The sequence below is a fragment of the Triticum aestivum genome, chromosome 4B (assembly GCF_018294505.1).
Source record: "Triticum aestivum cultivar Chinese Spring chromosome 4B, IWGSC CS RefSeq v2.1, whole genome shotgun sequence".
Taxonomy (NCBI): Eukaryota; Viridiplantae; Streptophyta; class Magnoliopsida; order Poales; family Poaceae; genus Triticum; species Triticum aestivum.
In genome coordinates, this window is record NC_057804.1 from 621,862,942 (window position 1) to 621,882,835 (window position 19,894).

General features: G+C 43.1%; 2 long non-coding RNA genes across 5 annotated transcripts; one reads left to right on the top strand and one right to left on the bottom strand.

The window, feature by feature from the left end:
* Nucleotides 1-10,513: 10,513 nt before the first annotated feature.
* LOC123093654 (uncharacterized) lies at nt 10,514-17,284 on the top strand. 4 transcript variants are annotated; one of them, XR_006445465.1, is made up of 6 exons: nt 10,514-11,066; nt 11,152-11,245; nt 11,463-11,901; nt 12,588-15,253; nt 15,329-15,428; nt 16,503-17,284. It is a non-coding gene; the product is annotated as an uncharacterized lncRNA (long non-coding RNA). The 4 variants fall into 4 exon arrangements; XR_006445466.1 differs by having other exon boundaries at nt 12,588-14,191; nt 14,764-15,428; XR_006445467.1 differs by having other exon boundaries at nt 10,516-11,066; nt 12,588-12,717; nt 14,067-15,428.
* A 526-nt stretch (nt 17,285-17,810) lies between these two features.
* LOC123089444 (uncharacterized) lies at nt 17,811-19,224 on the bottom strand. Its single transcript, XR_006442288.1, has 2 exons — nt 18,913-19,224; nt 17,811-18,281 (listed from the first exon to the last, which is right to left on the bottom strand). It is a non-coding gene; the product is annotated as an uncharacterized lncRNA (long non-coding RNA).
* Between the last annotated feature and the right edge of the window lie 670 nt (nt 19,225-19,894).

Sequence of the window (19,894 nt, forward strand, 5' to 3'; positions counted from 1 at the left end):
CACCATGATCTTGCATATGCGTAGGAAATTTTTTGAAATTACTACGTTCCCCAACAGTGGCATCCGAGCCTAGGTTTTATGCGTTGATGTTATATGCATGAGTAGAACACAAGTGAGTTGTGGGCGATACAAGTCATACTGCTTACCAGCATGTCATACTTTGGTTCGGCGGTATTGTGAGATGAAGCGGCCCGGACCGACATTACGCGTACGCTTACGCGAGACTGGTTTCACCGTTACGAGCACTCGTGCTTAAAGGTGGCTGGCGGGTGTCTGTCTCTCTCACTTTAGCTGAATCGAGTGTGGCTACGCCCGGTCCTTGCGAAGGTTAAAACAGCACCAACTTGACGAACTATCGTTGTGGTTTTTATGCGTAGGTAAGAACGGTTCTTGCTAAAGCCCGTAGCAGCCACGTAAAATTTGCAACAACAAAGTAGAGGACGTCTAACTTGTTTTTGCAGGGCATGTTGTGATGTGATATGGTCAAGACGTGATGCTATATTTTATTGTATGAGATGATCATGTTTTGTAACCGAAGTTATCGGCAACTGGCAGGAGCCATATGGTTGTCGCTTTATTGTATGAAATGCAAACACCCTGTAATTGCTTTACTTTATCTCTAAGCGGTAGCAATAGTCGTAGAAGCAATAGATGGTGTAACAACAACGATGCTACGATGGAGATCAAGGTGTCGCACCGGTGACGATGGTGATCACGACGGTGCTTCAAAGATGGAGATCACAAGCATAAGATGATGATGGCCATATAATATCACTTATATTGATTGCATGTGATGTTTATCCTTTATGCATCTTATCTTGCTTTGATTGACGGTAGCATTTTAAGATGATCTCTCACTAATAATCAAGAAGTGTTCTCCCTGAGTATGCACCGTTGCGAAAGTTCTTCGTGCTGAGACACCACGTGATGATCGGGTGTGATAGGCTCTATGTTCAAATACAACGGGTGCAAAACAGTTGCACACGCGGAATACTCAGGTCATACTTGACGAGCCTAGCATATAAAGATATGGCCTCGGAACATGGAGACCGAAAGGTCGAGCGTGAATCATATAGTAGATATGATCAACATATTGATGTTCACCGTTGAAACTACTCCATCTCACGTGACGATCGGACATGGTGTAGTTGATATGGATCACGTAATCACTTAGAGGATTAGAGGGATGTCTATCTAAGTGGGAGTTCTTAAGTAATATGATTAATTGAACTTAAATTTATCATGAACTTAGTCCTGGTAGTATTTTGCAAATTATGTTGTAGATCAATAGCTTGCGTTGTTGCTTTCATATGTTTATTTTGATATGTTCCTAGAGAAAATTGTGTCGAAAGATGTTAGTAGCAATGATGCAGATTGGATCCGTGATCTGAGGTTTATCCTCATTGCTGCACAAAAGAATTATGTCCTTGATGCACCGCTAGGTGACAGACCTATTGCAGGAGCAGATGCAAACGTTATGAACGTTTGGCTAGCTCAATATGATGACTACTTGATAGTTTTGTGCACCATGCTTTTACGGCTTAGAATCGGGACTTCAAAGACGTTTTGAACGTCATGGACCATATGAGATGTTCCAGGAGTTGAAGTTAATATTTCAAGCAAATACCTGAGTTGAGAGATATGAAGTCTCCAACATGTTCTATGGCTAAAACATGGAGGAGAATCGCTCAACTAGTGAGCATGTGCTCAGATTGTCTGGGTACTACAATCACTTGAATCAAGTGGGAGTTAGTCTTTCCGGATAAGATAGTGACTAACAGAATTCTCTAGTCACCATCACCAATTTAGTAGAACTTTGTGATGAACTACAGTATGCAAGGGATGACGAAAACGATTCCCGAGCTCTTCGTGATGTTGAAATCGACGAAGGTAGAAATCAAGAAAGAGCATCAAGTGTTGATGATTGACAAGATCACTAGTTTCAAGAAAAGGGCAAAGGGAAAGAAAGGGAAACTTCAAGTAGAATGGCAAACAAGTTGTCACTCCCATGAAGAAGACCAAAGCTGGACCAAAGCCTGAAACTGAGTGCTTACACTGCAAAGGAAATGGTCACTGAAAACGGAAATACCCTGAATATTTGGTGGTTAAGAAGGATGGCAAAGTGTACAAGGGTATATTTGATATACAGGTTATTGATGTGTACCTTACTAGTGTTTATAGTAGCCCCTGAGTATTTGATACTTGTTCAGTTGCTAAGATTAGTAACTCGAAACATGAGTTATATAAACAGAGACTGGTTGAAGGGGAAGTGACGATGAGTGTTGGAAGTGGTTCCAAGGTTGATATGATCATCATCGCACACTCCCTATACTTTCGGGATTAGTGTTGAACCTAAATAAATGTTATTTGGCGTTTGCGCTGAGCATGAATATGATTTGATCATGTTTATTGCAATACAGTTATTCATTTAAAATCAGAGAATAATTGTTGTTCTGTTTAAATGAATAAAACCTTTGATGGTCATACACCCAATGAAAATAGTTTGTTGGATCTCGATCGTAGTGATACACATATTCATAATATTGATGCCAAAAGATGCAAAGTTGATAATGATAAGTGCAACTTATTTGTGGCACTGCCGTTTGGGTCATATCGGTGTAAAGCGCATGAAGAAACTCCATAAAGATGGATTTTCGGAATCACTTGGTTATGAATCATTTGATGCTTGCGAACCGTGCCTTTTGGGCAAGATGACTAAAACTCCGTTCTCCGGAACAATGGAACAAGCTACTGACTTATTGGAAATAATACATACCGATGTATGCGATCCAATGAGTGTTGATGCTCGTGCCAAGTATCGTTATTTTCTGACCTTCACAAAATGATTTGAGCAGATATGGGTATATCTACTTGATGAAACATAAGTCTGAAATAGTTGAAAGGTTCAAAGAATTTCAGAGTGAAGTGGAAAAATCATCATAACAAGAAAATAAAGTTTCTGCGATCTGATCGCGGAGACGAATATTTGAGTTACGAGTTTGGTCTTCAATTAAAACAATGTGGAATAGTTTCACAGCTCACGCCACCTGGAACACCACAATGTTATGGTGTGTCAGAACGTCGTAACCGCACTTTATTGGATATAGTGTGATCTATGATGTCTCTTACTGATTTACCATTATCATTTTGGGGTTATGCATTAGAGACAGCTGCATTCACGTTAAAAGGGCACCCTCTAAATCCGTTGAGACGACATCGTATGAACTATGGTTTAGAAGTAAACCTAAGCTGTCGTTTCTTAAAGTTTGGGGTTGCGATGCTTATATAAAAAAGGTTTTCAACCTGATAAGCTCGAACCCAAATCGGAGAAGTGCGTCTTCATAGAATACCCAAAGGAAATAGTTGGGTACTCCTTCTATCACAAATCCAAAGGCAAAACATTCGTTGCTAAGATGGATCCTTTCTAGAGAAGAAGTTTCTCTCGAAAGAAGTGAGTGGGAGGAAAGTAGAAATTGATGAGGTAATTGTACCTTCTCCCTTATTGGAAAGTAGGTCATCACAGAAATTAGTTCCTGTGATTCCTACACCAATTAGTAAGGAAGCTAATGATGATGATCATGAAGCTTCAGATCAAGTTATTATCGAACCTCGTAGGTCTTCCAGAATAAGATCCGCACCAAAGTGGTACGGTAATCCTGTTCTAGAAGTCATGTTGCTAGACCATGATGAACCTACGAACTATGAGGAAGCGATGATGAGCCCAGATTCCGCGAAATGGTTTGAGGCCATGAAATCTGAGATGGGATCCATGTATGAGAACAAAGTATGGACTTTGATTGACTTGCTTGATGATCAGCAAGCCATGTTAAATAAATGGATCTTCAAGAGGAAGACGGACACTGATAGTAGTGTTACTATCTATTAAGCTTGACTTGTTGCGAAAGGTTTTCGACAAGTTCAAGGTGTTGACTACAATGAGATTTTCTCAACTATAGCGATGCTTAAGTCTGTCCGAATCATGTTAGCAATTGCCGCATTTTATGAAATCTGGCAAATGGATAAACAAAACTGCATTCCTTAATGGTTTTCTTAAAGAAGAGTTGTATATGATGCAACCAGAAGGTTTTGTCAATCCTAAAGGTGCTAACAAATTGTGCAAGCTCCAGCAATCCATCTATGGACTGGTGCAAGCATCTCGGAGTTGGAATATATGCTTTGATGAGTTGATCAAAGCATATGGTTTTATACAGACTTTTGAAGAAGCCTGTATTTACAAGAAAGTGAGTGGGAGCTCTGTAGCATTTCTAATATTATATGTGGATGACATATTATTAATTGGAAATGATATGGAAATTCTGGATAGCATGAAAGGATACTTGAATAAAAGTTTTTCAAAGCAAGACCTCGGTGAAGCTGCTTACACATTGAGCATCAAGATCTATATAGATAGATCAAGACGCTTGATAAGATTTTTCAATGAGTACATACCTTGATAAATTTTTGAAATAGTTCAAAATGGAACAGTCAAAGAAGGAGTTCTTGCCTATGTTACAAGGTGTGAAGTTGAGTAAGACTCAAGACCCGACCATTGCAGAAAATAGAAAGAGAATAAAAAGTCATTCCCTATGCCTCAGTCATAGGTTCTATAAAGTATGCTATGCTGTGAACCAGACCTATTGTATACCTTGCTCTAAGTTTGACAAAGGAATACAATTTTGATCTAATAGTAGATCACTGGACAGCGGTCAAGAATATCCTTAGTGAGGACTAAGGAGATGTTTCTCGATTATGGAGGTGATAAAAGAGCTCGTCGTAAAAGTTACATCGGTGCAAACTTTTACACCGATCCAGATGACTCTAAGTCTCAATCTGGATACATATTGAAAGTGGGAGCAATTAGCTAGAGTAGCTCCGTGCAAAGCATTGTAGACATAGAATATTTGCAAAATACATACGACTCTGAATATGACAGACCCGTTGACTAAGCTTCTCTCACGAGCAAAACATGATCATACCATAGTACTCTTTTGGGTGTTAATCACATAGCGATGTGAACTAGATTATTGACTCTAGTAAACCCTTTGGGTGTTGATCACATGATGATGTGAACTATGGGTATTAATCACATGCAGATGTGAATATTGGTGTTAAATCACATAGCGATGTGAACTAGATTATTGACTCTAGTGCAAGTGGGAGACTGAAGGAAATATGCCCTAGAGGCAATAATAAAGTTATTATTTATTTCCTTATTTCATGATAAATGTTTATTATTCATGCTAGAATTGTATTAACCGGAAACATGATACATGTGTGAATACATAGACAAACATATAGTCACTAGTATGCCTCTACTTGACTAGCTCATTAATCAAAGATGATTATGTTTCCTAACCATAGACATATGTTGTCATTTGATTAATGGGATCACATCATTAGTAGAATGATGTGATTGACATGACCCATTCCGTTAGCCTAGCACTTGATCGTTTAGTATGTTGCTATTGCTTTCTTCATGACTTATACATGTTCCTGTAACTATGAGATTATGCAACTCCCGTTTACCTGAGGAACACTTTGGGTGCTACCAAACGTCACAACGTAACTGGGTGATTATAAAGGAGTACTACAGGTGTCTCCAAAGGTACATGTTGGGTTGGCGTATTTCGAGATTAGGTTTTGTCACTCCGATTGTCGGAGAGGTATCTCTGGGCCCTCTCGGTAATGCACATCACTATAAGCCTTGCAAGCAATGTGACCAATGAGTTGGTTACGGGATGATGTATTACGTAACGAGTAAAGAGACTTGCCGGTAACGAGATTGAACTAGGTATTGGATACCGACGATCGAATCTCGGGCAAGTAACATACCGATGACAAAGGGAACAACGTATGTTGTTATGCGGTTTGACCGATAAAGATCTTCGTAGAATATGTAGGAGCCAATATGGGCATCCAGGTTCCGCTATTGGTTATTGACCAAGAATAGTTCTAGGTCATGTCTACATAGTTCTCGACCCCGTAAGGTCCGCACGCTTAAGGTTTCGATGACAGTTATATTATGAGTTTATGAGTTTTAATGTACCGAAGGAGTTCGGAGTCCCGGATGAGATCGGGGACATGACGAGGAGTCTCGAAATGGTCGAGACGTAAATATCGATATATTGGACGACTATATTCGGAGTTCGGAAAGGTTTCGAGTGATTCGGGTATTTTTCGGAGTACCGGAGAGTTACGGGAATTCGCCTGGGAGTATATGGGCCTTATTGGGCCATACGGGAATAGAGGAGAGAGACCGAAAGGAAGGAGGTGCGCAGCCCCCCTCTAGTCCGAATTGGACAAGGGGTGCGGCCCCCCTTTCCTTCCTCCTCTCCCCCTCTTTCCCCCCTTCTCCTACTCCAACAAGGAAGGAGGGAGTCCTACTCCCGGTGGGAGTACGACTCCCCTTGGTGCGCCCCCTCCTAGGCCGGCCGCACCTCCCCCCTCCCTCCTTTATATACGGGGGCAGGGGGGCACCCCATGACACACAAGTTGATCTACGGATCGTTCCTTAGCCGTGTGCGGTGCCCCCCTCCACCATATTCCACCTTGGTTATATCGTCGCGGAGTTTAGGCGAAGCCCTGCGCCGGTAGAACATCATCATCGTCACCACGCCGTCGTGCTGACAAAACTCATCCCCGAAGCTTTGGTGGATCGGAGCCCGGGGATCGTCATCGAGCTGAACGTGTGCTGAACTCGGAGGTGCCGTACGTTCGGTACTTGGATCGGTCGGATCGTGAAGACGTACGACTACATCAACCGCGTTGTCATAACGCTTCCGCTTACGGTCTACGAGGGTACGTGGACAACACTCTCCCCTCTCGTTTCTATGCCATCACCATGATCTTGCGTGTGCGTAGGAATTTTTTTGAAATTACTACGTTCCCCAACAGTCTGCATGGTTCCCAAACCCATAGGGTCTACACACTTAAGGTTCGATGACGCTAGGGTTATAAAGGAAGTTTGTATGTGGTTACTGGATGTTGTTCGGAGTCCTGGATGAGATCTCGGATGTCACGAGGAGTTCCGGAATGGTCCGGAGGTAAAGATTTATATATGGGAAGTCCAGTTTCAGTCACCGGAATAGTTTCGGGGGTTATCGGTATTGTACCGGGACCACCGAGAGGTATCCCGAGGTCCACCGGGTGGGGCCACCTGCCCCGGGGGGCTTAATGGGCTGAATATGGGAGGGAACTAGCCCCTAGTGGGCTGGTGCGCCCCTCCCCAAGGGCCCAAGGCGCCTAGGGTTGAAAACCCTAGGGGAGGGGGCCGCCTGCACCTTGCTTGGGGGGCAAGTCTCCCTCTCCTGGCCGCCGCCCCTCCCCTCTAGATGGGATCTGGAGGGGGCCGGCCCCCTCTCCCCTTCCCCTATAAATAATGGAGGTTTTGGGGCTACCAAGAACATGAGTTTTCCTCTCCCTGGCGCAGCCCTACCCCTCTCCCTCCTCGTCTCATGCAGTGCTTGGCGAAGCCCTGATGGAGTGCCACGCTCCTGCATCACCACCACGCCGTTGTGCTGCTGCTGGACGGAGTCTTCCCTATCCTCTCCCTCTCTCCTTGCTGGATCAAGGCACGGGAGACGTCATCGGGTTGTACATGTGTTGAACGCGGAGGCACCATTCTTCGGTGCTTAGATCGGATTCGGCCGTGATCTGAATCGCTTCGTGAACGACTCCACCGCCCGCGTTCTTGTAACGCTTCTGCATCGCGATCTTCAAGGGTATGAAGATGCACTCCCCTCTCTCTCGTTGCTAGTATCTCCATAGATTGATCTTGGTGATGCGTAGAAAATTTTGAATTTCTGCTACGTTCCCCAACACAAATGGCAGGGTAGTGGCTTTCCATTCACCCATGATATGGGCTTTCGAGAGCCCTTGGATCTGAGATCAAATGGTTGCATGGCGTGATTCTAGACCTATGGGTGAATATCCTATCCTGGAGGGTTATTCTGCAAATTTTTAGCAACTTAGCTTGCGACCGTTTGATCTCAGATCCAAGGGCTGCCAGTAGCCTGTATCATGGTCGCGACTACCACGACCATCGCGTCGCTTGCATGGTTGCGCCCTTGAAGATTTAACACGGTGCATTAGGCTATCTAATGTTGGCATGTCATACATAGTCATCACTTAGTCACTCATACTTCAACAATGTTGGCTATAAGGTTGGCTATAAATGTAATTTTTTTTACTTCTCTCTATCTCTTTCTTCGTACTCCCTTCGTCCCATAATACAAGAACGTTTTTGACACTAGTGTAGTGCCAAAAACGTTCTTATATTATGGGACACAGGGAGTACTAGTATTTATTGCATTTGCCAAGGAGTGACCTCTTCCAATGAAAGGTGTTGCTAAGTTTGCTTCATTTAGTTAGCTATAGACTCAAAATTGTCTTTTCACGTAGGTACACGCGTTTATCGCCGTTTCTTCCTTGGGTCACCAAACTAGTCTCTCTCTTCTTGATTAACTTGCCACATCAGACTTTATGCCTATGCGGCAAGCTTAGCACCTGTAGGAGCAAGTAAGGCTGCTTGTAATGGGAGTAGTATCATGCATGCCAACTATGCAATCTTGATGAGGTGACGTCGAATTAAATGAAGAAAAGAGAGAGTTGAGTATCATAAGATGATACTGTAGTATCATATTAAATGATGTGCTACTATGTGTCATGCATGACAATAAATAAACTATCCTATGATACACTACTAGGGAAAAGCCTAGCAGCAGCGCGGGTTTTAGGCCTATCAGTAGCGCGGGGACCGGCGCTACTAATAAGGCGCTACAGCTAACGTATAGCAGTAGCACTGTCGTCCCACGCTACTACTATACATGAATAGCTGTAGCACTCTTTACAGAAGGGCGCTGCTGATATTATCTGCAGCACTGTTTACAAGGAAGCGCTACTGGTAAGACGACGCTACTGCTAAATTTCCCCCTCGCTACTACTAGTTTTATTAGTTTTTTCCCTCCAGATTTGTTTTGTATTTGAATAGGCTTTATACAATAATCTTTAGCATATCATACACATACAAATGTAATCATAGCATATACATACAATTAGTCTCATCAAATTATGTCATCATCATAATCATCATCCAACACAAAATAGTCTCTCGTCATCATATCGAAAATAGCGATACAAGTCTCGATTACTTGCAAATACATCGTCATCCATCTAAACAATGATATACGTGAGAAGAGCTATCACTTTGAGTACATGAGTTCGTATCCCTCTCTCGCATTAGTGTGAACCTAAACTAACTACTACCTATCGCTCGGAAACAGGAAACTGGTACACCTGGGCCTGACACTCCGGCCACTCATCGTATATATACTCCTGGCGTAGGCTAAAAAATTCGTCTGCCGCCCGGTAGACTTCGTCGCAATCACCAGAACCCTGTCCTTCATCGTTGCTATCCATGTTTCCTATGATTAAATCTAATCAATTAATTCTAGACCTAATAAAATGAATAATGACATAAAAAAGGCCTATTGTTTTGCAGGAACGTTGACTCCTTCATGGTGCGGCAAATCCCGGGCACTCGATATGTCCTAGTTTGTAGAACAAGTCATGCCAAAATTCACGGAAAATTTCGGCATGACCTTTGCTAAAAAGTGGACAAATCGAGAATCTGAAATTTGCCGGAACAGAAATGAATCAACATTCCGGCAAAACATAGGCCACTCAGCATCATTCCCTGGAAACAACAAAGCCACTTGGGCATAATCGAACCACTTCAATGAAAAGATATAACATGAGCAAACACTATTGAGGAATTTGCATATAACATGGCCACTTCAATGAAAAGATATAATCAACAATAATGGAATATGCAAATGAACATCAGTGGCATATATCATATAAAAACAATCTTGTTTTTTGTTTAAACTAGCAGGGTTACCCGCGCATTTGCGCGGCTAGATTTATAAAATTTATAATTAATTAGAAGCTATATTCTACGTGTTGAATAATTTTGCATTTTTAAAATAAACATCGTATAGTACCATTGAGGTAATTTAGGTCACTTCTAAGGTGTGTTAAACTAACATTTCTTTTATTGATAATGAATTATATATAACTACTAAATACAAATATGTTTATTTGAAAAGATACACTTTGAATTGAAACATATTATTGTCGGCGTGTATCCAGAATCCAGAATAAAAGAAGGATGCATCCACAAGCCTCCTCAGCGATTTGGAAGATCCGACCGTCCATCTCGATTCCTTGATGCGTTTCCAGCCGTCGGATCGAGAGCTGGGAGGATCTGGGCTGTCGGATCTGGAAGAAATACTGCTGGAATGAATAGTAATGGCAACATAATGTAAATACCATGCCCCACCAGGGCATTTTGGTAATTTCGCGTGGCGGGGGTATAATAGGGCCGACTCCCTTGGTGAACCCTAGCCGCTCGCCCCGCCCTGCCGTCTCGCCCGTCCCGCCGCCTGCCGTCTCGCCCGCCCCACCGCCCCGCCCCGTCCCCCCCCCGACCGTCCCGCTCGCCGCCACCACCTCTCCTCCCCCGCGGCCCGCCGCCTCGCCCGGCCGTCCCGCTCGCCGCGGCCTCCTCTCCTCCCCCGCGCCCCCCTTCTCCCACCTCGCCGCCGCCTCCTCTCCCCTCCCGCGCCCCCCTCGCCCTGCCCGTCCAAGCTCAGGGTCGAGGGGCGCGACCCCTTGCGCGACGAAAACCCTAGCCGCCCCCGTCGCTCCTTGGTCCTTGCAGCCTCAGCCTCAGCCACCGCCGCGCCCCTGTCCCCCTCTCCTCCCCGTTCCTCTCCTGCCGCCGTTCGCCTACTCTGCCCGGTCGTGCTCCCTTCGCCTCCTCCGCCTAGATGTGCGACTCGAGCCGGCAAGATCCAGCCATGGCAGCCAACTCTGCCCTTCCCGAGCCTGACGACGAAGGGGTTGGTGAGCGCGGTGGTGGCCATGGATGAACTCGAGCCCGGGCGTGTGGGCGTGTTGGTGGAGCCATCTATCTACCCGAGGGAGCTAATTCGGTAATGGAAAGACCCGACCGCCGCTCAGGGGCATTCTGGCATCTGCCGCCGCCGATCTAGATCTAGCTCCAGGTTAGTTCATCAGCATACTCCATCTCAAATACTGGCTGTAGAACTCTATTTTCGTCTAATATGTTGTATGCAACCCATTTTCCAGATCAGAAGTGGCGGATGGGAGCCCATCCGATCTATTTTCACTCCGATGTGCGAGCAGCCGATGCACCTAAACTCGACCATGATTGGAAACGCAGGTATTCATCCAGGGAGCCGTAATTATGCAATTCTGGATTCGGATTTGCTAATAACACATTAGCTAGATTTAGGCATGTGCAGAGATGTGTACGGTTCAGAACTTGAGAGCAGCTACATCTGTTGTATGCGTACTTGCATTCTTGTTTTCCTTTGGACTGTGAGGTAAGAAAGTGATGTGATGAAGAAAACTGATGTTATTACTTCTCGTATTTATAGGAAGCAGTACCGTAATGTGCTTACACAGAGGGCAACACCAAGCAAGATGAGCTATATTGAATGGTGTATGTTGAGCTCTAAAGACAAGCACGGCCCTGACACTGGCAGCCGGACAACTCGAGTGTGGCGTCCATGCTGGCGTGCAGTGGCTTCAAGCGGCTCTTCCCGGCTTCCCACCACCGTCGTCGGCCAAGCGCATCCGTGCGCTCCTGCCATGGCGGCACGGCTCCGTCAAGCCCAATGGGGCATCCATCCCTGAGGGCAGCGAGCTGGAGCTGGGCCTGGACAAGGGATTCAGCTTTTCCAAGCACTTCTTCGCCAAGTACGAGCTCGGCAAGGAGGTCGGATGTGGCCACTTCGGATACACCTGCGCCGCCAAGGCCTAGAAGGGCGAGCACAAGGCCAGGACATCGCTGTCAAGGTCATCCCCAAGGACAAGGTCCGACACTCCTCCTCTTGCCATGGCCATGCCCTCTCGTTCTCGACTTGCTTGCAGAAATGTCTCTGCCATTCAGTCTCTTGCTGTCTATGTTCAGTTGCATACTCTGCATTTTACCACTTCTTTCTCTACGCGTAATTGGGTATCAAGCATGTTCGTCTGAATGATGTTGTCATATGAGCAGCATTGATCCCTAGCATTGGTAAGCACTGTAAGGTCCCTCTTCTCATGTTTCTGGTACAAACACATCTATACAATACTAAAATGCTTTCATTAAATAATTACTTCTGCAGTTTTTTCTCAAGGACTATACTCATTCAGGGAAAATTTTAATTAGTAATTCTAAAAAAAAGTTAGCTAGACTTATTTTGTGTTCTTAGACCCAGGTTGATTGTAGACAAGAACAGAAATTTAAATAATGGCCCCTTGCACGCTAATTCCTAGACCCAGGTTGACTGAATCTCTTCATTATATCATCAGTCGCTCCTTCCTACTTATCTTTCAGTGAAGAGTTAAATCTATCTTGTTCTTGCACTATTTTTTTATTTTAGCACTAGAGGTACTGTGTGGAGCTCTATTCCTCCAACACATTGTTTATTCATCGTATGAAGTTCCATCATAGTGTTAATATCATCTTAAGGTTTGACGGCTGACTGATTGGCATGTCTTTTTGTTGTTGTCTGCAGTTGTGTGTGCTTCACCTTGGCTTGCCTTTGCTCAATTTGGTGCACTACTAGATTATGAATCTCTAAACCAGTTGGGGCTTGTGATTGGTGTTTATGTTAGTTGGGTGCAGATAATGAGAAACATAGTAAGGTACGAATGCTACTAATTTGTTCCTCACATGCATAGACATAAAGAAAGGTGAGGATCCACATGTGCGTATGTTCTATCATTTTTCCCTAACAAAATTTTCAGCAAATAGCTAGGGTCAAAAATGCAAAGCAGTTGAACTAGAAAATTGTGTACCACATGAGCAGTATATAACGATGGATTGTTATCGTGGGTGAAAGCAGTTTATCACGATGGCATTGTTACGATTTTCCTGCCAATTAAATATGGCCAAGATGCTTCCTTTCCATAATAAATTTTCTTCCGACCAACTGACTTTATTTTGTGTATCTCCTTTTAGTTTGTTGAATCAGGCTTGCCAACTAAGCAAAACCAAGATACGAAACCATGCCAAACAAAAGAGAAACCACTAAAACTTTATATATTTTTGAGCTGTACAGTAGGGTAACTTCCCACTGCTATTTTTATTAAAAGCAAGCCAAAACTATTTTTTGCGAAGTGTACAGGAGGAATGTAGGTGAAATTGTATTTGATGCATATTCCCTTTGTTCTGACTTCTGTTTGATACATACTCTATTTTAGAAAATATATAGGATATAGCCAATAGGGCAAGTTTATGGTTACATTTATCTTTACGATGCTTATACGAAGAATGTAGAGGAAAATATATTTCACATGGCATTTCAGTTTCTGAATTTTCCCTCGACTTTTATTTTTTTTTCATATATTTTCTTTTTATATTGTTTATATTGCACAATGATAAGGTTTCCTTATTTCATATTTTAAGATACCATCTGCTTGGTCATCTCATAGGCTCATAGCTCTTTTTGTTTGTGTTTGAATATATTTTATGATTGAAAATTTGATGTGGGACTGGGAAAATCTCAGTTCTATGTACATGATTCTTCTATTTTTTTCATGGTGTTGAATGTCCTCATATATACCCGTTTGTTATGTTTATGTCCTATAAATAATGAAATGGTTTATATAGAAAGTTTTTATGTTTTTGTTATAGTATGTTGTCGATGATGTGTTTGGTCTGGAACATGGAGATTAACATTAAAATTTTCGTATCTTCTATCTTTATGCTTTGTTATTTACTTTATGCAACCCAGATTTTCCTATTTTGCACTGCCACTGGCTTGCTTTCGGTGTCGTATGACCCAACTCTTTTTGCTGAACTTGACGCGGATCAATTGTCCTGTCTTGCTTTTGAAACATATTAAATGTTTCTTCTTTGTCATGATCTTGACAATCAATTATCCTATAGATACTAAAGTCATTAGTTCTGAGCGAATATTGTAATTTCCTTTGGATGTACTAAGCAATTTATAGTATATTGACATGTTGGACCATGGCGCTGGGATGGGCAGCCTGCCTCAAAGGCGCACTTCCGGTCGACACATGATGGTCAGACTTAGCACTGGAGGTGTTATGAGACAGGCCCGAATGATGATGGCCACAATATAATGTTACTCTGCAGGCTGCCGCGGACTTGGTAAGCATGATTCTTCCTCACCTTATTATATTACCAATCTGTCGCACATGTGTGTACATCCTCAGGGTGTCTATGTGGAGCATATAGTACACGATTGACTAATAGTAATTTAGTTTTGACTTCCACCATACCAGAATAGTTTTATGATTGAACTATTGCTGGTATGCTCCTCTTGCTTTTCTATTGCCTAGCTTTATTTAGTTTGCAGCATCAAGGAATGGTGCATTCTAAAATAAGAAAACTGAGGTTGTGATAACTTTATTGAAATGCTTTCAGATCCATCTTAATTTCTTTAAAGGAGTAGCCACTGCCATTTCAAAGTTGTATAGTGTTCTCGCTGAATACTCATGTCCTTTAAAAGTTTAAGTTTGTCTTAAAAGCTCACCATGTTCCTTTTAACAAAATTAATGCAATGATTTGCTATGTCTGACAAAGGCTGGTCAATTGGGCATCGACTGAAACCAGTCAATTTTTGGCTCTTACTCATATAGTTATTCATATGAACTTATTCAATTATGTTTGGCATGGTCCATAGGTGATTATATGACCTATTCCATTTGCTTTTCCTGTAGGCCATGGAAGTTAGTGGGGTTTTTGGCTCTTACTGATATAGTTATTCATATGAAAATAAACATGTGATGATTGGGTTTCACGTATTGGTGAGGAGGGTGCTTGATTGGTTCAGAACCCTAGCTGGTTCTCATATTTATGTTTGAGGAATCCGTCGTTTGAGAATTTGCAATGGTTGTCGGTTAGGTTCACGACATGGAGACGTTAACAGTGTTCTCCATCAAGATGTTAACTGAACTTCAAAAGAAATCAGTTGGTTGTTTGTCCAAAATTATTTCAAACCTGAGAACTTGGGGTTGCTTAGAGTTAGATATTTTGTAAAAGGTTGTCGTGCTGCTATACTACTGATGAGTCACAAAGGGTCGAGTTAATTGCTACAATACTAACTCTAATTAGCATTACTAGCATATTTATCATTTCCTTAATTGTTAATAATATATGTAATGCTCACTCTGCTTCGACGGTCAATCCTTGACGCCTGTCACAACAAAGGTGAGTCAACGGTTTGGTTCCTCTATCCCTCTTTCTCTACTTTATCCACACTCAAATCTCACTCTTCTGGCTCAGATCCAGCGCACAACGCATGGTGGACGTGGACATTAGAGCTGTTTGCAATAAGGGATCTCCAGGCTCGGCATCATCGAGGACAAGAATCTCTGAACCAAAGGTAACAACCCAAACCCTTGTTACAACTAATTTGTCAAGAAGATAAGCTTCTGTGAACAGTCGAGCCAAGGCAAATGCTAGGATAAAAAATGCAGGTCTTGATATGCTTTACACACAACATGGTTCTCTTCATTTCATGCATAATTTCCTGAGTTCAATAAAATGATCAAAAAACACCAAAGCCGAGTTTGCTTCTCACTTCCTTTTGGTGGTTAGGATGTGAAGTTTGAATAAGAGAGGAAAAGGGAACTGCATTAATTGAATAATTTTATCCTGGTGATGAGTTGTTCACCCTGCTATCCAGGCACAGATCACAAAGCTGCTGGCAACATACTGTCTTTCCCAAGTGTTCTTCTTCTGCATTGCAACAGTCTGCCTATATTTTATAAGCACACACAGACACATGTGGTGCATACAAGTGAACTGAGCTAAATTAGCTTTAGATCTAGAGTATTATTTTTATGTGCAGGCATGGACATGTGTTGTGTGATTAATTTTAGAGGTGAAGTCATGGTATGGTTTATTAGGCATGATTGACAGATTAGCACTATGTATATCTAAATTAAACAGAATGGTAGGCCATAAATGTTAATTTATTATTCTTTTTAGATAGTTGAGTCTTCTTCAGTGAGCATCCTTTCTATTTTATCCGCATGATATATAAGTTTGTATTCATTCAGTCCCGTATTGCTAGCTTTGAAATGGAAACATGCCTTATTTTTTTCTGTTGCAAAAGTCATGGATGCAGACTTCTAGGTAAAACAGGGCGCCATTCATCACAAACTAAAATAATGCACCAGCACCAAAACATTAGTTCGCGAGTCTTTTTGTTTCAGCCCAGGGCCAATTTACTCAGTGCAGCAACATGTTTTTAAATATACTTCTTTCCTGAGTTTAGTTTGTTTTTCATCTTACAGTAACACTAAATGCAAAGTGTATGATGATACACCTGATCTTGGTTTAGTTTGATCAACAGAAATTAAACTCATTGTTCCCTGCTTTACAAATAAATGCAGTGGCTTGTGGGATTATCCCTTTGTAAAACAATTATTTAAGCCTTTTCTTTCCTCTGTAGGAAGATGACTATGTAATACTGATTCCCCATTCCCACATCTTTGCCCTCATGCTTCAAGCTCTCAAGTTGCCCCCTGCAACTTACCATCACAAGACATGTCCGGGTAACGAGTCACATGATGGTTACTTTCAATTCATCGTTATAGTTGATCGATGGTTTGCTTGTTCCAACCTCGATATCTGGTGTGATCTCAAAGAACTATGATGATGCAGAAGACAGCGCTGCTATCGCAGCCATTAGGTTTATGGAGGATGCATGTGGCAAGGAAATTAGGGATTATCACTACTCCCACGTTAAAAGCTGGAAAATCAAGTCACACACTTGGTAAAGTTGCTGGTTGCAGCAAACAAGACGATAAAGAAGGTGCGCAGAGGATGGTACTATGCTGTCGGATACATGAGCTCGTATTCTACCCAGATATAGAATACGACAGTTGCCCGACACCTAAGAGGGCAGGACAACACCAAAAGGGCTATGAAAACAGCACTCACAAGCACAGGAAAGTTGGCAAAAAGGCTACATTATATTGGCATGAAATCGGAGCAGTGCCTGGACACCAGGGATAGTATCTGGTGAGTTCGGTCAGCACATCGTACCCAACATGCTTAGGGAGCATTGCCTTTGCCCTTTTGATGTTCTTCTATATCCTGTTATGTTTGTAATGGAAGGTACCACCTGGTAGTATGTTGCTGTTCTCACTTTGCTTTGAACAAGTCATGTATAAACTTTAAGTTTTAGTTCCTATCTCTGTGTCGTAAACAATGTTCTTGTGTTCTATCTCTCATCGTATGAAAGCACCGAGCTTGATTCTGTCTTATATTTTGATTGTCATTTTCAGTTCAATTATGTTATCTTTCTAACACAAATAGTTGCCTATACATGCTATACCTGGTTTTCTACATACACTTTGCTATACGCTTTGTCAAAACGTTGTGACTGGCACCCTCGCGCTATGGCGCGAACCCGACCTAGTGTATATGTATGCTTGGAGAATCCTTTTTGTTTCTCTGCATTAGCATTAGCGTATTATATATGTGTTGTTTTATTGGGGAACGTGTACTACTATGTTTGAAGCATTTTTTATTCTTTCCTTATGGAAATTGGAGCATTATATGAGCTCAATGACAATGTGAAGTAGCTGTTCTATATAGCTGTTCTATATACAGTAGTACGAAATGTGTAGTCATTTTGATTTTGATTTTTTGATCGAGAATTTTATTCATTGTTTTGAAGTAGATCATCTTTATTGGTGTATATGTTTTTTTTGCGAATGGCATATATGTTGTTTGTACTTTAGTCCCATCTTCATGGTTCAATAAGCATATCAACATTTATTTTTGGGCGACGCTAGGCGCCGGCACACCGGCCGAAGTTTCGGCCGGTCCGCTGCTAGGCGTTGGATCCCGTACAAATAAACGGTCTGGATAGCGCGATTGAGAGTCGTCTTCTCCCTTCCACACACGCGTGAAGAAAAAAGAAAAAAGGGAGATCTCCATGCTCGTCGCCTGTCTCGCGCAATCCATGCTTGCCGGCCACCCTGCACCGCCCGCGCTCGGACCCGTGCTCCCCGGCCATCCTCGCGCCGTCCGCATCCGCGCCTGTGCTCGCCCACCCTCGCGCCATCCGTGCTCGCGCCCATGCTCGCCGGCCACACTCGCGCCGTCCGTGCTCGTGCCCGTGTTCGCCAGCCACCCCCGCGCTCGCGCCCATGCTTGCCGGCCACCCCCGCGCCGCCCGTGCTTGCCGGCCACCCCCGCCCGCAGCTAATCTTCGCCGAGCCTGGAGAAACATCATGAAAAAAAGGATGTAGCTAATCTTCGTCATGAATGGACGTAGCAAAAACATTTGCCGGTTGTAGCAAAATCGACGACGGTTCCAACAAAAAATCCAAAGATGGTAGTAGAACAAATAGGTGCTAGTTCCAGCAAAAACTAAGACAATGGTAGCAAAAAAATCATTTGGTTCCAGCAAAACTCAAAGACAGTGGTAGCGAAAAAATCATTTGGTTCCAGCAAAAAGCAAAGCAATGGTACCAAAAAAGAGTACTGGATCCTACAAAATTCAGAGACGATGGTATTACCACGTAGCAAAAATTACCGTCAGTAGCAGCAAAACACATCTCTGTTTCCAGCAAAACAACATCTTGGTTCCAGCAAAATTCAAAGACGATGGTAGTACCATGTAGCAAAAATTACCGTCGGTAGCAGCAAAACACATCTATGTTTCCAGCAAAACAAACATCTTGGTTCCAACAAAATTCACCGCTGGCACCAATTCAAGCAAAGGAAACACCAGTTCCAGCACAAAATTCCTCCCATAGCAGCAAAACATATCACTGGTTCCAGCAAAAATAGAACTTGGTTCCAGCAGAAAATCACCGCCGACACCGATCCAAGGAAAAAGAACACACCAGTTCCAGCAAAAATTACAGCTGGTAGCAGCAAAAAACACCACGGGTTCCAGCATCCCCGATGTCCCCGTTTCCAGCGCTGCCGCATCTCGCAGGTGGCCGTCACCGGTCGCAGCTCCTAGACGGCCGGTTGCAGCTTCCCACAAACCGATTGCAGCAAAAAAGTGAGGACCTCTGAAGTAGCAGGCACGACTGCTGATCTGCTGGTGGCCGCTTCGGCTCCACGGCAACGCTCACGGTGGTGGCACACCAAATGACAACCGAGTAATAAGAGGAGGAGCGGTGGGAGCAGCGGCGTCACAGGAGGTGTAAGAAAAAGATGGATGTGAATTGATTGTGTGGCCAGCAGCACCCGTGAGAGAGGATAAGGGAAGTGGGCGGTTGTGAGTGGACGCGTGGCACGCGTACATGAGCGTACGCGCGTGATTGAGCGAGTCGACCGGCCGAAGCTTCGGCCGGTCCGCCGGATTTAAACGTTTTTCTTTATTTTTTGAATATTTTTAAAACGCTCCCTTTTACCCCCTCTTTTCACATGAAAGGTAAGAAGGTAAAAGTAAATCAGACCACTACTTAATCAAGTCAATGGTTCAGATCTATCATGAACTCTTACCTCTCATGTTAAAACATGAGGTAAGAGCGGGCATGCTAAAATTTGCCTTAATTTTTATATGATTGTGCCGACTCCAATGTGTATCTTTGCTCGACATCTCATTAGTAAGCATCATGGATTATTGGCCCTATTTACATGCTGGCTAACTTACTTCTATTTATCCAGTTTCACCTCTGTAATTCACTACATTAGACCCTAGGGTTGATAATTAGATTTTTATTACGCATTACTTTTCCCGGTGTCTCATACCCAAGTTGTTGTGGTTTCGACGTGATTTATTAGGATTTGTGGTTTCCCATGTCAATGATGAGGGGAAGTTCATCATCTCACCCAATATAGCTTAGTGATATTAGTGTGCCCTTAAAAAAAGAT